The 12651-nt window shown below is 37.0% G+C and overlaps 1 protein-coding gene and 1 long non-coding RNA gene across 4 annotated transcripts in view; one reads left to right on the top strand and one right to left on the bottom strand.

Moving 5' to 3' along the window:
- Positions 1–12496, bottom strand: LOC136840019 (uncharacterized). The gene is made up of 5 exons (XR_010853499.1): positions 12356–12496; positions 11226–11452; positions 3214–3302; positions 2553–2744; positions 1–1813 (listed from the first exon to the last, which is right to left on the bottom strand). It is a non-coding gene; the product is annotated as an uncharacterized lncRNA (long non-coding RNA).
- LOC136840017 (F-box/WD repeat-containing protein sel-10) overlaps positions 3247–12651 on the top strand; it is a 35196-nt gene continuing 25791 nt past the window's right edge. Inside the window, exon 1 of one of the 3 annotated variants that reach the window (XM_067106303.1) lies at positions 3247–3737. The gene's annotated coding sequence lies outside the window, so the exon portion shown is untranslated. The remainder of the gene's footprint in view (positions 3738–12651) is intronic. The other 2 variants (XM_067106304.1, XM_067106301.1) reach the window with 2 other exon arrangements.

Genomic DNA, 12651 nt, shown 5'->3' with positions numbered 1-12651 from the left:
AATCTCTTGTATTTTAATAGATGACTGAAAGGGATGATAATTGCCAGATTGACGTCAACATACAAATATGTTATTTAATCGCCAGTAAACAAATTTCATTGCTGATGGCTTTTGAAGAAATTATAACAGAACCAAAAAACTGAGTTGTTATCGTAGTAATGCAAAATCTTGTCCTGGAAAGTGCACTCATCTTAATTTTTTGTCAGTGATGGGAAACCAACCCTGGTATTGCCGTAGTGATTTGGAAGGTAAGCAAGAGATCAACTTACAATTAAATTTTATTAATACTAATGGGTTCACTGTAGGTTGTATAATGTTAATGTTTGAAAAACTACCTTGCCAAACATGGGAATATACAGCATATTTAAATTTGTGATAATACTGGTAGAATGTGTTTTTTTTCTGTGTCAACATGCTGATTACTGTACGCTTAGAATATACTGAAAGGTTAGTTTAGGATATCGTAAGAGTGATTACGTATTTTATTTACGAATATAGTCCATGGTTACAACCACTCATAGAGGAGTAATTTTCCATAAGTTGTTGACTATTGTACTACCGAAAAATGGTGGTCGGTGGTAAGTTTCAGTTGATTCACAAAGGACATTGTCATTTGAACTGATGTTCTGTTTGTTACAGAATGGAGCCAGGAAGTTTGCAACTATGCACCACTTATTATAGGAACATTTTTGTTGTTTGTCACCTCCTTTAAATGCTTGCAGGTTTCTTTAGTCACTCTGTGCATACGTCCTTAGTGTGTTGTGGTTTCTGTCAATTCTCACAGTGTGTATGCCTTGAGGACTATATGTCACATAACTTACTTTTCCTTGCTCCAAGTGACTCTTTATTGTCTGGGATACCATCTCTGATCTACAGTATGTCTCATACCCAAACTTCAAGTTCTCAGGTTGCATACATTTATGTATATACACTACTACAGTACAGTATATGGTGGTTCTGGTCATGGCTAACTTTTGCCAGATGCAGTTCCCCATATGTATGATGGTCTGGGTCCTTCCTTGTGTTATGTATACAGTCTTTGATCTCTGTCTGTTGGGTTGAAGCAATCCCTTGTATTGCTCCCCAGCCAGTGGGATATGGGAGCAAGTACTGTAGTACCAAACACCAATTCTTAAGCAATTCATGAATTATTGTTAGGGTAGAGGTAGTTCCTCTGTGAAATAATTTGTTTGTATATGTGTTTAAGCAATTTCAGTGACTACAAGCATTTTAAAGAAGGCAAACGCTCCATGTTGACATAAAGAAGTGCATACTGCATGGCGGGTCTTATTTTACTTATCGCTTGACATGAATTAAGATGGTTTTGGGGGTTTTGTTCAACCTACTGTGGTTACTAAGAGACGTTTCTCACGTTTTGATGTAAATACAAAGTTTTTATTCCCCATCTCTCACCTAATTAAATATGTAGCAACAAACAAAAAAAACATTGATATATACCTGTTCTTTACTTTAAGCCATGTTTCTATAACTAAGGTAAATGGTGATGAAGAGGGTCTGGAGACTCAATGAATAACCCATGCTGTTAATTGATAATGCTACAAATGAATCGTCAACTTCCACGAAAAACAGAAATATTTTAGTGTTGCCTCGTTGCAAAATAAAAGTGACATGCTGTTAATTACTACTAGGCCTAAGCTGCAGATGCCTTTCTATGAATACTGAGACTACAATAAGACAAAAGACAGTAAGGGTAAGATGTCGCTTGATCAATATCGCACTTCAGCCCATCGTGGCTATGAAGAACCGGGCTCTGCGTGGATACGCTGAAAGATCAACTGGCTGCATCCGTGGTCTGTAAAGATGCCCAAAAATTTCTGATGAAGTTTATCATAAGATTGAATGGGTGGAAGGAGATGTGGTTTTATTAGTACCAGGAAGTAGGCTAGCAGGCAGGCTCTGGAAATCATGGAACAAGGTGACAGACTGAAACCTAGGCCTAAAGGGAGTTCAGACTGGAATAGAAAAGCTGTAGAAAGAAATTACAGGTGTAATCGTTAATGGAAGGTGTTGTCAACACAGCTTTATTATTATGAAGGTGGTGAAATATTCATAATGATTATAATCATTAGATGACCGTGGAGGATATGCAAACTCCAAAGAATAGGAATTAGACCACGATTACTGAAGCAATTCTGATAACTACTTTCATATTTAAATAGATTTTTTTTAGTTCTCAGAAAAATGAGGTTTGGAAACTGCCATTTTTACAGACGAAGTATTCATGATAATCAAAATACTAGACAGAAATGTCCTGAGACAGGTACATGAAAACTGAACTAAGGTATAATGAGCAAGTTTCTCAAGAATCTACTAGTTTTTTATCGTGAAGAAGTGGTGCAGTGACATAATTAGTGCATTGGAACTTGCATTCTCCATTATGCTGGAAGTTTTAAGAATATCTGGCTTACAAAAAGCAAAATTGCTAATTACTATTCTCGAAAATATTGATGCTAAACTACTGGACATTATGACAGTGGGTCACATGGAAAGAGAAGAATATTATAACTGAAAAATAAGACATAGCATCTTACTTAGAGTAGGAGACGTTATTTTGAGCTAAAGCCACAGCCAAGGAGATTAGACCGATGCCCCTCTTAGCAAACGCCCTTGGCGAAGGAGTCTGAGGAATTCCAAGAGACTGCTTCTTGTCTTCGGTGCTGTCTCTTACGTCGGGGTCTGAGTCCAGCTGGCCTTCCGTATCCATTTGATTTGTGAATTTATTCCTGCAAGTAATTGTTCGTAGAAAATGGAGTGATTTGTTGAAGAGGCATGTGATACCTTCAAAATTTTTAAAAATGTGACGCCTTGGAATGGGATTTTTTCCCTCGAAATATGCTCTTAAAGGTAGGGTGTAAATTATAAACTACGGGGTCCTTTGGATGATAATTATATCCTCTACCTATAACTGAAGTTCCTAAGTAGGCCTATTGTTTTCATAAGTTATAGTATTAAATTGATAGCACAATAACATTTAAAGCCTTTACATATAACTCAATTTAAAATATGGTCCCATTTCAAAACTAAACCCAAAACCATTTATTTCTTTGTAAAAATGGGATACAGTCTTACCCAACCTAGGCCCACCAATTTTTTATCAACACCAATTGTTAAATGTTTAAAACAAATAGCCCCGTCTAGAGTTTTATTTTCCTTTTAATGCTTCGAGTTTGGTTTCGTAAAACTGTTTTTAACCTGTTATAAAGAATGCGTTCCAATAACGACGGCAGACGAGAAACCGGCTGGCCCGCCGTCTCCCATGATCCATAGAACGTCGTCGAATTCTGAAAAAAAAAAAAAGGATTTTTATGAACAAATGTCACTTTATACTTTTCTTGTGCGTTATTTTGTGACTTGGCGCATTTACTTCGTTTTTAAACCGAAGTTATTTCTTTGTTTAAAGCTTATGAACGGCATGACTTTACCATAACAAGTTTGAGAAATGTTTGCTAATGGTGACGGTGAGGACGGTGCTTTGTGAAGCAAACCGGCGTTGGTTGTTGATCTGTCGTTGCTGTGAATTCTAAAGATGAAACTGGTGCCTATATTGCCAGAAACTTTACACATATATAAAACTTGGCCATATGTTAAGTATTACCATGTTTCAGGACCGGCTTAGTCAAGTTTTCTTGTGAGAAACTACTGGAAGTCGGTTGGGCTTGGGCCTGCTAGCCATGGCCTAAGGAAGGGAAGTCATGTAATAAGAAGCACAGCACTTGGTAAGTTATAACCATTAAATGTTGCAAGTTATAACCACTAAATGTTGCTTTCGTCATCATGACAAATTTCAGAAGTGGTGACCCTAACCTAACCTATCACAAGGGTTATTAAAAAATGTTCATAGAGACCAATACCCTAACCTCGTCAGCTGAATTGTATAAAGGACTGTATACTCATAACTCAGCTTTTCGTGTAATTATATCGATATTGTTCATATCATCGGTGATAATTTTGAAGACGGAGTATCAAATTTTGGAACAAACTATGTTAAAAAAAAATGGGATAAAAAAAACCCCATAAGTAGATTGCTCTCATTTTTGGGAGGGGGCTATGGACGGAGTGGGTGACTGGTGTCAGAATATCGGAGTTTGGGTTCAGCGTGAACGGTTGATTTCCGACAGTGCAATATTTTAATTGCCATTAATATTTTTATAATAACGTGAATAGTCAATTCGGAGTAACCACAGGCTGTTCACCCACCGACAACTTTGTAATACTTCTTTCAATTCTTGTATCGGTTCCAGCTGAGCTGGAGATAATTCCTACATTGACTCAGGTTTGTATAGTAAGGAAAAATACAAATTACTTTAAAATATTTCATTTTTCAAATGAACGGAAGAAACTCTTTGTCAAGTGTTAAACCGTATTTGTGAAAGAAGTCGTCATTGATTTGCGAAGGCAAACAGTTTCGGCACATACAGCCTAAGTTAAGGTACATATAGTCAGCAGATCGATGATCATAGGTCCTTATACAGTATTGTGTGTATGCATGCATGTTTGTGCACTTCAGTAAACAGATTCGAAGTCGATTGTATAAACAGTAGTTGGTGTTATTGCTGAAGATAGTCTCATTTTAATGATCGCCCTACAAACTGGATGAAATTGGTTAGGACGCTTGCCTTCATATACAAAAGATTGGACTGATTTAGGCACTTTTTAAGTCATTATGCCATTGTTGACCAAGCAGTGAATAACCCCATCCCAAATTACAAGTTGACAAGGTGAGGCTAACAATGTCAGAAGTCAAAGACGATTATATATATAAATATATATATATATATATATAATATATACAATGTATATATATGTATATATATAATATGTATTGCTTCAGTGTTTCAAAACTATCATATATTGTTTATATTATCATGTATGTATCTATTTGTATGTGCCTTGATTTTTAGTTTAGTTTCCCACCCCCCTTATTTTGGCACTTAGGCTTATCTTTACCCTCTTCTATGGAAGAGGTTTTATAATAACTCTTCGTTGTTTCTTATGAATATATACACTCCGTTTAGTAGTAATGATAATAATAGCAATAATCGATTTTTAAGAAATCCGTCCCTTAGCTCATATCACACATACAGGACTTCCATAACCCTTCAAGGGCAGCCATAATTAAATCGGTGTTTACGACACTCGATTTTTAATCAAGCAGATTATAGTTAATTTTAAGTCACCAGCTCGAAAACAGGTGTAGCCTACCTGGAAGGGAGTGACGCTGGAGAATATGAGTCAGGTGTTCCATTTTATTATTATTATTATTATTATTATTATTATTATTATTATTATTATTATTATTATTATTATTATTATTTCTGGAATAACAGCTGCCAGTGTTAAAATTAATGTGCGTGAAAACTATCAACTTTTTATTTTAGTGAAATCTTGGATCATGTCCAGATTAGCGAACCCAACATCAACATTCCAAGAACAGCGAACCCAATGATCCCCATGTAAAGAATGGCCAGCGCCCTTTCCGGTCCGAACTCCACGCGAGGCTAGTACTTCATACGGCGGAACGGTGATTCATCTGCAGTTTCGCCGTGCGTATCATAGCCTGAGGATCAAATGTATTTCGCTTTGTTTAATACTAGCCCCTTGGGGATCAAATGTCTGATAAGTGTTCATGTCTAGAACAGCGAACCCGATTATTCCCATGTGAAGAATAACGAACCCAGTAATCTTCTTGTAAAGAATAGCGAACCCTGCCGCGATTGGGTTCGCTAATCATGACTTGATCCGAAATCTTTATTTTTGAATACCCAACACCTAGGCTGAACAAGATCTCTTTATAACGTAACGGTTGTAGGGGAGAAGTTATCGTAATTGGATAGGCCTAAGTGTTCTTTCACCCGAACTATAGGGCGTTAAAATTCTACGTCGAAGTATGAGAATAGAGTAACGCAGAAAGAACAAGTACCGGTACGATAGACACAGATGATATGAGTTCGAAAGGTGGCCATCTTTTCGAGTTCGTATTAGCAGTTAGATATGTAGACCGAAGAAGAGGGAAAACTATCTCGCGCTGGCCTCATCTGTTACCCCCATTTTTTAGAACTTTCAATTGAAGTGTTTGTGTGTGCCTCGAAGATGTGTTAAAATACACGAAAGTACTTGGAACTCTGTCGTGTCATTTTGAACTTTCCAAGTGGCTTCAGCTAATAAGTGTAATATTAAAATAAACGAATTAGTAGATCTAGGCCTAGCACAAGATCTAATTAAAGTTGTATTACGAACTCCCACACATACAAGTATCATAACTGGAAAAAAAATCCGATAAAAACATCAAAATCTGGTACGCAAAAAGATGGGAACGAAATCGAACAGAGAGATCAAGCTATGTAAAGACCAGCAGGACCTCAGTTCTCGGTATTTTCTGTTTCCGTCTCTTGTCATCTGCGCCCGAAAAGCAAAAGCGATGAAGGAGGGGATCAGGGCTGGAATCTCTCTTTCTCGTGTAACGATATATAGATAGATAGATGTACACATGGATAGGTGGGCTATATGAATGGCAAAAATATTTATCTGGAGAGAGAGAGAGAGAGCTGTGTGTGTGGGTGTATATTTGATAATGTAGTAAATACAGAGTAATAAAGTAGTTTTATATATATGTATTATATATATATATATATATATATATATATATATATATTATATTTATCATCCACAATTGTTCTGTGCATTAGTAAGAATTACTAAAGGATCTCATTCAAACTGGATGGTATCTAACGGGTTTTTATTCAGAAAAAGTTCCAAGCTTTCTTGGACAAACAGTCCACATTATCAAGTACGGATACTTGATAATGCGGACTGTAATTACTCTGCTATATATATATATATATATATATATATATATATATGCTATATATATATATATATTTTGTGTGTGTGTTTGCCCAGGTAGATAGTACTGTATGTGTATGAAATGTATGTTGGGAACAGTTACGTGAGAACAGAGTAAATGGGTAAAAAAAAATGCTTTTCAATACATGACAAACACGGCCCCAGGAAAAGCATAAGATAAAATCAGTAGGTAGATAATATGGAAGGTGCTGATTAGGCTATGTTTGGTATAAAAGATTATGTTGAAAGCGAAGGCTGCGCTAGACTAAGTCGACGAACGAGGAACTGGGTCTGGCACGAGGTATGTTATTTCTCCTGACAGTTCAGTATCTTGTGGATATTAGTGATTTAGGAAGTCAGTGAAAGGACAATGGATATAGGTTCAAAGTTGGAGTGAGATAATGCGTTGCGAATGGAGTAGGCCTATGGAGTGGTTGATGCTCGCAGGTGATCAGTGCATGCTGGGGAAGTGATGAAAAACTTTAGAGAATATTGGAACACTTTGAAAGTCTTTGCAAGAGGAGAGAGTTTAGAGTGAATCTGTAGCAAGAGTAAGGTTTATGAGGTAAAGGAAAACAGGAAGATGAAGCAGTCACCGTTAATATGGTTGATGGAAGAATGGAAGCAGTTTTTCGTAAAGCATTTGACAGTGCATGTAACAGTAAATAGAAGATATGATTGTATGGTAAGAGAAGACGAGAGTAACTGAAGGGAATGCAAATGAAAGAAAAAAAAGTTTAAGCTGTGGAGATGAATTGATTGCTAATACATGCCATGTTAAATTTGAAATGGTGAGAAATCTGGAGATTTCGTAGGAGTGATGAAAAGATGGAAGATATTTTCAGATGGTTCGGTCATGTGGAATAATTGGGCGACAGTAGGTTGGCCTCCCCCCCACCCCACCCCAGAAAAAAAGGTGTTACAGGAAAGGTGGAGAGGAAGACTTAGGAAAAGTTGGATAGACTGCGTGGGGTGAAGTAAGCATCTGAAAGAAATGGTCCTATTATCGTATACAGGAATGTGAAAGTGCTTGGGGTGAATGGTATAGCATGTGTGTTAGGGGCCTCGTGTGTTTGACGCGTTGCTTATGATCCATACATTTAGATACATGAAACAGCCTATATTGAACATTCACTTCACACTGGTGGATGAACCTCTGTGCAGTAAAGCGTCAGTAACATAAGCCTTTTCATATGCTAACAATGAAGGCTCGCCAAGCACACATCAAACCTTACACACTGTGCCATCCACTCACATCTTGCATGTAGTCCTATTCCTACCGTTCCTGAATAAGGTATAAAGGCCCTTTCTTTCCGACACCCTTTGAACTCCACACCATCTAATCCAACTTTTTTTTTTTTTTAGATCTTAGTTACCTTAACAAACAAGAACTTAATAAAACTTTGTAGACACACTTCTTTAATTAATGCTGTTGGTATTCGTATACGTGAGCTCAAGATGTCGTTGTATTATCTACGTAGGTCTAGTTTAAGAGGAGGAAATTCATGATTCAAGTTGTAAGTCTCCCTACGTCAGCAATTTTCATCAATGGACTAAGAGCTTTAGGGGCCGTAGAAAGGTTTTAATTATGGTAGACATAGAAAAAAGCTCTGGCCCCCGTCCCACCTCACCCGCATCCCTCCCCACCACAACAATCCAGCTGTGGTGAGGAGGGATATGGAAATGAAATTGGGTTTTTCGAAGTGGGGAAGATGCAGGGGTAAATAGACGGAGAAAGTTCGGCTCATTTGACAAACCACTGCCACAATTGGGACTTAATAAGGTCGAAAGAAAGATAAAAAAAAGCTTTTATTAACATGACGGGTGAAGTACAGTACTTCTCTAGGGACACAAAGCATAATCGATTCAGAGGCCGTCCGTATAGTGAAAAACGTTGGTTGGATTAATTAGATACAAAACGTAATTACGTTGTGAAGATAAAGATTCTTTTCGTTTTTGAGTAATGTGTAGAACCGCACAGTTGATTGTTTCTCTTCAGGTCTTAAGGACTGAGTTGAAACTATATATATGTATATGTGTATGTATGTATGTACAGTATATATGATATAAAACCTACATATATATGTATAATATATACATACATACATACCCTAAGCTGTTTTCTTTAACTTTGGGTGGTGACAGAGATAAAACAAGACACTGGTCACTGCCACATTCATATTCAAACTCCGGAATCATGAATGAACCCCCTGTGCAAGAAACTGCTATCACATAAGCAACTCATACACCAAGAGGGGCTCATTAACAGACGTTGAACTCCATATACACACTGCATCACCCGCCTCTTACTTGCACAGTCATTCTCCCTGGATATCTAAGCCCCTTTCCAGCACCACTACATCTGCACAACATTTTTCTAGATCTTCATACATTCCCCCCCCTTACCAGTCTCTCTCTCTTTTTTTTTAAGTACATGCAAACGCTATCCACACAATGTAGAGCGGCAAGAATGCAATTATTATTTTTTAATAATTTCCCAACATTTCCCAGGAGTGAAAGTGTGGTTAGCCACCAAAGAAGCTCGTCGGCCATTTTGTGGGGTGGGGTGGACACTTCCTCCCACCGTGGGTCCCACACCAAGCGCTCCTCTCGCCTGAAATACCGTGTTTAGCATGCCAGAATATTTCGTACTTTCTAAGACAGGGGTATAAATCTTGCGTTAGGTTACGGTAAAGTAATATCCCTGGCTATAGGACTATTGCATTCTACAACCACGGCCGCGGTCAGTTGTATTTGCCAGACAGTAAAGGAGATAAAGAGTATTGGTCTAGTGTGTGTTAGTGGGTCATTGGTCTTAGGTGTTCCAAGTGGCAAGGGTCGTTCGATCAGCGAAAATATGCAGTTGTTGATGTAGGAAGTGCTTCCTTTCTTCCATCTTGCTGTCCAGCCACCCCAACCTCCCATTTGCACTGTATCAAGCAGTGCGTGGCAAGGAATAGCCCCCCAGTGCTTGGCTTTATAGCCAAATTTTAAAAAACCAGTATCTGTTTGGGTGCACCTCGACCACAGCTGGTGAATTATCGTAACAAAACAGCCCCCATATTCATCCAAGGATAGGTATTTTATACGTTATTTCTCCCCAGACACTAAAGCCTTCGTGCGAGCTGCTCCAGTCGACAAAAGTTATTTGAAAATGTGCATCGAACTTGAGAGCGTAAATCTCCACAGCGTTTTTTTTTTTTTTTGTACTTGTGAGTTGGTAACATACACACTCATTGCTGCCGCAGGTTTTCTAGTGAGAATTGTCTGTCATTAGTGGCTAGTTTTAAATAGGATAATATTGAAAAGGTGCATTAGCAGTACATACGAATGTTATTTTAAAAATCGCTATAAAAATTATGTTGAAAATATAAGGAACAAATATGCACATTTATAATTCAAATTATATATATATATATATATATATATATATATATATATATATATATATATATATATATATATATATATATATATATATATATATATAAATACAAATAATATATATCAGGTAATATATATATGTTACCGAAGGAATTTTTAGGTGATCACCGTCGTGGGATCGAACCAGCGACGGATATCAGGATAGTGACATATGGCCGATATATCCCACGACGGTGGACTTATTATCACCTAAAAATTCCTTAACATATATGAAAATATATTATATAAGTGAATTGATATTAAAGCGTTTGTAGCTTTCTGATTGTATATGAATCACAGTGATGTGATAAATAGTCATATATATATATATATATAAATATATATATATAATATATATATATATATATATATATATATATATATATATATATATATATATATATATATATAATATATTTGTGTGTTGATTATTCATGTCATTGTTTACTTTTAGTGAATATTTCAGTGGTAGTAATATAGCTATTATTTATATCTATTTGTTCATCCAATATTTTGATACTACATCGTAGCCGTTACCGACATGTTTATTTAATATTGATTTAATACCAAAAATTATTCACTCTAATGCAATATCAAAGTCATTGTCCTTGTGTTTATCTATGTATATTTTAATTATTATTCATATTCTCAGTGGTTTTAAGTAGTTATTTTCAAAATACGATATCGCAGTAATCAGTGGCTGCATAATCACATATCCTTTCTATGGAATGCTTTAAAGATTACGAGATAACAGAAATTACGTATAGGCCTGTGTAGGCCTTATCCCGAATTAACACAGTTGACTAAATAAAGCGTACCACTTTGCAAATAGCTAGACGTTTCTTAACTAGGCCTAAGTGAACTCAGTTATTTCCCCTAAGCAAGATCATTTCCAACCTTAATCTCAATGACGTAGTGAAGATACCCCCAAGACATACCTTTAGGGGCGTGGTCCACCTCTCCGACGAAATCCTGCGGGGAGCGGTGTTGGTGTCCTTCGGAGGCGCTCCAGCGGTGCGTCAGGAGCACGACCGCTATCAGGAGTCTTGTTATCAAGCTCGCGTGGGGTGACATCGTACTTTCGCCTCGGGAGGTGTTCCGTTGATGGGGGTTGGGCGGTGTATAGGTTGGTGGAAGGGGTAGGAGGGTGCTTCTTTCGTCTTCTCTTTAAATGAAGAAGAGAAAGTCTATTTACAAACTGAATAACAAAAGAGTTGAGATATGTGCATGACATTTATACATAAGTTTTTTTTTTTATCGATAAATAGGTTTGAAACGATCTTCATTCTGGTAAATGCCCCCACATTCGTTAGGTCTCTGTTGGTTGCAAGAGTCCAATGGTCCTCATTAGGCCTTTTATCCCCCCCCACCCCGCCCTCAACCTTACACTGCCTACGGGCCGCCCTAGATTTTAAATTAAACCAGCTACCCATACGTCTGATAATTAGAGCAATGATACCAGCAGCAATTTTTAAAGTAATATTTACAATATTAATTATTGTAATCAAGAGGCAGCAATAAGAGGAAAAATTGCAAATACAGTGTATGTACATCAAATTCCTGTATTAAATTCAACGCTGGTAAAACTAGAGTTAAATATGTTACAAAAATAGGTGGTATTAGAACGAAGTTTGAAGTCAGTTTGATCGTTATGCCTAGTTGCCTATGTAATTTCCACGGACATTCGCTAAGTACACGTAAGAATATTTCCGCTGATTTTGCACAAGACATCGATAAATACTAAATAGCCTTTGATTGTTATGAATGATAATTGTAAGTGTTACAAAAATAATTAAATTACTTTTAATTGTAATACATCGCTTTAGGTTTTTCCTCCCGCAAAAATTATAATCATAAGTAAAAAATTAAAAAAATTATTTATAATTATAATAAATCACTTTAGGTGTATTCCTCTCGCGAGAATTAGTTCATTTTTCTTTTCTCCCAAAAATCAAGGCAGGAAAGACTTGTCCTGTGGTTGCTTATAACCTGTGAAATGTACTCTGAGAAATTAAGACCACCTAAACCGTAAAATTATAATCAAGAAAATTAAAACCAGCAAATTAACCTGTTTCTTCCTTTCCTTTATGTGTCAGCTACTTCCTCTACCTCCCTTTCTCCCTCTCTCTCTCTGTCTCTCTTTCTCTCTTATTCCACTCTCGTCTAGTGCTTATTGACGGAGCCGTTGGAGCTACACTACATCCGCAACAAGCGGGCGATTGCTTTATATACGCCTATAACAAACACGCACGCACACACACATGCGCTCACGCACACACTTTTAAGAGAGGTGACTGGGACAGCTGACGAGGTTCATATGTCGAAGAATCTTTTTTTTTATTTTTTTATTCTTATTGATAGGTT

Source organism: Macrobrachium rosenbergii, chromosome 7, assembly GCF_040412425.1.
Source record: "Macrobrachium rosenbergii isolate ZJJX-2024 chromosome 7, ASM4041242v1, whole genome shotgun sequence".
NCBI classification, from domain to species: Eukaryota; Metazoa; Arthropoda; class Malacostraca; order Decapoda; family Palaemonidae; genus Macrobrachium; species Macrobrachium rosenbergii.
Note: the sequence above shows the minus strand (reverse complement) of the source record. Positions and strands in the feature narration are given on the sequence as shown.